The 5000-nt window shown below is 49.0% G+C and overlaps 1 non-coding gene and 1 pseudogene across 1 annotated transcript; both read right to left on the bottom strand.

Annotated features, from left to right (window-relative positions):
* LOC143306890 (large subunit ribosomal RNA) overlaps positions 1-2521 on the bottom strand; it is a 4610-nt pseudogene extending 2089 nt beyond the window's left edge.
* Positions 2522-4253: 1732 nt separating this feature from the next.
* Positions 4254-4408, bottom strand: LOC143306906 (5.8S ribosomal RNA). Its single transcript, XR_013064183.1, has one exon. It is a non-coding gene; the product is annotated as a 5.8S ribosomal RNA (ribosomal RNA).
* Between the last annotated feature and the right edge of the window lie 592 nt (positions 4409-5000).

Genomic DNA, 5000 nt, shown 5'->3' with positions numbered 1-5000 from the left:
CTCGGATCCCGGGACGCGACCGAAGTCGCCAACCGTTCACCTCGCCCAGGCCCGGCACGTCAGCCAGACCCGCTTCCCGACCAAGCCCGACACGCCCCGCTCCTCAGAGCCAATCCTTATTCCGAAGTTACGGATCCAATTTGCCGACTTCCCTTACCTACATTAATCTATCGACTAGAGGCTCTTCACCTTGGAGACCTGCTGCGGATATGGGTACGAACCGGCGCGACACCTCCACGTGGCCCTCTCCTGGATTTTCAAGGTCCGAGGGGAAGATCCAGACACCGCCGCAACTGCGGTGCTCTTCGCGTTCCAAACCCTATCTCCCTGCTAGAGGTTTCCAGGGAACTCGAACGCTTATACAGAAAAGAAAACTCTTCCCAGATCTCCCGACGGCGTCTCCAGGTCATTTTGGGTTACCCCGACGAACACTCTTACGAGGGCCCGAATGGTATGCGGTTCCGCTGCCGGGTTCCGGAATAGGAACCGGATTCCCTTTCGCCCAATGGGTGTGCATCTCTGCAACTACTTCTTATAAATTCGATTTAGCCATATTTAACAGTTTTGTTGTTGCTTTTTAACTGAGAGCTTTAGGACACCTCATTTACATAGGATTTCTCTTAGGGCTTAGGATCGACTGACTCGTGTGCAACGGCTGTTCACACGAAACCCTTCTCCACGTCAGTCCTCCAGGGCCTCGCTGGAGTATTTGCTACTACCACCAAGATCTGCACCGACGGCGGCTCCAGGCAGGCTCACGCCCAGACCCTTCTGCGCACACCGCCGCGACCCTCCTACTCGTCAGGGCTTCATGGAGGACCAAATTTTGTCCAGCCCCACTTGCCACTGACGGCGGAGTATAGGCGCGACGCTTCAGCGCCATCCATTTTCAGGGCTAGTTGCTTCGGCAGGTGAGTTGTTACACACTCCTTAGCGGATTCCGACTTCCATGGCCACCGTCCTGCTGTCTTAAGCAACCAACGCCTTTCATGGTATCCCATAAGCGTCGACTTAGGCGCCTTAACTCTGCGTTTGGTTCATCCCACAGCGCCAGTTCTGCTTACCAAAATTGGCCCACTTGGCACTCTGATCCAATAATAAAATCTCATGGCTTCATTTGATGCAAGCAAGCCAGAGATCTCACCCATTTAAAGTTTGAGAATAGGTTGAGGTCGTTTCGGCCCCAAGGCCTCTAATCATTCGCTTTACCAGATGAGACTCGCAATAACGTTCGAGCGAGTGCCAGCTATCCTGAGGGAAACTTCGGAGGGAACCAGCTACTAGATGGTTCGATTAGTCTTTCGCCCCTATACCCAGTTCCGACGATCGATTTGCACGTCAGAATCGCTACGGACCTCCATCAGGGTTTCCCCTGACTTCGTCCTGACCAGGCATAGTTCACCATCTTTCGGGTCCCAACGTGTACGCTCTAGGTGCGCCTCTTCTCGCAATGAGAACGAGACGCCCCGGGAGTGCGAGGCCTAATCGTAACGAGGCCCATCCTCCCTAGGTCGACGCAGAGGACGACATTCACTTTCATTTCGCCTTTAGGTTTATTTATATCCCAATGACTTGCGCACATGTTAGACTCCTTGGTCCGTGTTTCAAGACGGGTCCTGAGAGTACCCAAAGCAATAGCGTCGCCGACCGGTAATTCAAAGCTTGGCCAGTCCAAGGACTCCTCCTGCTAACAGCTGGCCAGACCCGGGGACGGCGCATAGTCCGTACATCCGGGTAATTATAACTGAACCTAGCTTGCGGCGGTCCTGACGCACACACATTCGAAAATGGATTGGTTGCGGCCTGATACCGTCTGAGTACCGTCGCGCAGTCGGCCAGGCAACCGAGGGTCTGTCACGAACACCGTTAAGGTGACGGACAGGCTCCGCCTCGGACCGTAGACCGACACGCAACGGGTCGCGACGTTCTACTAGGGGAGAAGTGCACGACTACCTCGCCGGAACATTCGCCGAAGGTGGTGTGCCCTCGCTAATGGAACCCGAAGGTCCATCCGGGGCATCGCGCACCAACGGGAGCCAGCGTTGTTGACGATGAATCTCCCCATTCGATCTTTTGGGTTTCTCAGGTTTACCCCTGAACGGTTTCACGTACTCTTGAACTCTCTCTTCAAAGTTCTTTTCAACTTTCCCTCACGGTACTTGTTCGCTATCGGTCTCGTGGTCGTATTTAGCCTTAGATGGAGTTTACCACCCACTTAGGGCTGCACTCTCAAGCAACCCGACTCTAAGGAGAGATCCTCCCGAAACGCGTACCGGTCACTACGGGCCTGGCACCCTCTATGGGTAAATGGCCCCATTCAAGATGGACTTGGACGCAATTCGATGTCTCGGGATAAACGGATCCTCCTGAACACTACATTTCCCAGCGGCGGTACCGCGGGATTCAGTGCTGGGCTCATTCCTGTTCGCTCGCCGCTACTAAGGAAATCCTAGTTAGTTTCTTTTCCTCCGCTTAATAATATGCTTAAATTCAGCGGGTAATCTCGCCTACTCTGAGGTCGTCAATTTCTTTGGTTTCATCGAAAGGTGAATAATGATGCTCGATGCAAAAAAAAAAAAAATAAACGAAAAGAAGCAAAAAAGCAAACACGTAGAGAAACTGTGCGTGAATCAACCTTTCGCATATTCAATTTTTCCTCCTCTCTCGTTTCAAAATGTTTGTATTTATCGTTCGATGAAACGAGCACAAGAGGGGAAAAAAAGTTGAGACACGACGTTCCCATAATTTTCGTGTTATTTCCTTTTTGCTTCAAACATTTTGCGGACTGCAGCTTCGTCGTATTGCTTTTATCAATTTTTAACAATTTCAAAGCGAAGACAACTCGCAAGACGATCCATTTCGTCTCGGTTCAATTTTAACGTCCGTCCGTATTATTTTTTGTTCCACAAGAGATTTCGAATAGGTTTCTTTATTTATCATCCCTTCTTTTCGAGCGCCACGGAAGCAAGAGGAAAAGCAAGAGCGAGAGAACATTTCGCGTATACTTCATTTAACAATTTTAACCAACACGCGATGTACTCCACACACCTCTTAGATTTAACAACTGCTTTTCTCTTCTTCTCCCCTTAGCGCAAGGGTAAACCCCATTTGTCTCTTCTTTGGAACGCAACAAAACTTTCGAGGACTGGACGACCGAGCGATGGTCGCGCGGTCTTCGCTTATCTTTAACAAACGAAGTAGTCCGTATGTATTCTAAATGTTGAAGCCTCCTAGAGCTTTAAGCCATGCGAGACATTGAAATGCTGTTTTAACGGGAGCATGCATAATTGCTGCAAACATACTTTTATCACAAGTTCTAGCCACGCCACGGAGGCTTCGAAGTTCCTTCACCATTCGCTTTCCTCTCTTTTGTTACACAGTTTCAGACTACGATCAGGGGTACCGAAACGCTGTATTGATTGTAAACAACCATTTTTATCTTGGAGCGGAGCGTTCCTTTACTCGTTAGATTTGTCTTGTCGCGTGTGTATTCGCTTTTTCGACGCTTTTTAACCATTTAACTTGTTTAGCGAAGCTAAACGCACAGACAGACAAAAAAAAAGGAACAGCATCGCGCGTCAAACAGCGACGACCCATCTGAAGCGATCTTTCATTTATACACCGTTTGTAAACAGAGAGATGTATAAAGCGCGGGGAATCATTCGAAACCCTGGGGCTATTCGAGCTTGCATTTCAGCAAATTATCATCTCAAACATTTCACTCGTTTGCTTTTTCTAAATTTATAGGAGAGCTTCTTTCGTTTATTTTTGACACACCTTTCGTAAATATCGTTTCTGGCAACGTCGGGAGCGTGGATTTCTACAAGTGAACAATCGCGCCGATCCGATAACTTCCAGCAGGATGGAGAATCTTTATAGATTATCTTCCTAGAACTCGGTGCTTTCACGGGCGGTCGTTTATAAATTTTAACGAACGACTCGCGCGCCGTGACGCACTTGCGCTAGTTCGAAGAGATATTTCGAAATTTGTTTCTCTCCTTTAACGGCCTGCATTTAGTGTATCGGTTGCGATTTTCGTCACATCGTTTCCACGACAAACGCCGACGAACTGCCCAACTATCGCTCGTACGTTGCGACTCTTTCTTTGTTTATCGTTCATTCATTCTTTCAATTTCGTTCGATAATCCCGCTCCGAAACGTTCTACTTTCGTTGAACGACGGCGAGATGTTTAGAAAGAAATGAATTACTCTTTTTTCGAGAAGCAAACGCAAGCAGTCTTTTGTTAAGAAAACGACCCTCAGCCAGGCGTGGTCCAGGAATTGTATCCGTGGACCGCAATGTGCGTTCGAAATGTCGATGTTCATGTGTCCTGCAGTTCACACGTTGACGCGCAATTAGCTGCGTTCTTCATCGACCCACGAGCCAAGTGATCCACCATTCAGGGTAATCGTAAAATTTTGTATTTCAAACTCTTTAGATCTTTAGAGTGTTATTTTCATTATTAACACGCATCACATTCGATACCCACATCAGTCTCCCACCCGGCGCGTGCGGGAGAGCGAATTCGGGCGTCGCCAACGTATTTGTTTGTTTGTTCGATCGTTGACGACACGATCGCGTCCAAGGACGGAAACCGTCGGAGAAACGCCCAGTGGCACGCTCCTCTCGACGGTCGGGCGTAAAGTACATTTAAAAACCTTGAAAAGTACGAACGCACACAAGGAATGCGAGCGCGCGTCCTGTCGCTGAATCGTGGGTTGCGAGATTCGAACAGACACACGGCCGGCGACGATCGGTCTAACTAATGGACACATAGTTTTTCAAAGACTCGCTATCGTCGCTTCTCAGCCGGTCCGTAAACAACACACATCGATCAGGCGGACGCACGAATCTTACCACGGTGCGTGTTTCGTAGATTCCAGGTTACCCGCAAGTACCTCTCTCTCCCTCTTGAAAGAGGAATCTCGATCCGTCCTTTTTGGACAATGGAGAAATCTTTTTATCGCAACACGGATGGCAAAGAAACAACCAAAGCGTA

The sequence above is a fragment of the Osmia lignaria genome, unplaced genomic scaffold (assembly GCF_051020975.1).
Source record: "Osmia lignaria lignaria isolate PbOS001 unplaced genomic scaffold, iyOsmLign1 scaffold0040, whole genome shotgun sequence".
NCBI lineage: Eukaryota > Metazoa > Arthropoda > Insecta > Hymenoptera > Megachilidae > Osmia > Osmia lignaria.
Note: the sequence above shows the minus strand (reverse complement) of the source record. Positions and strands in the feature narration are given on the sequence as shown.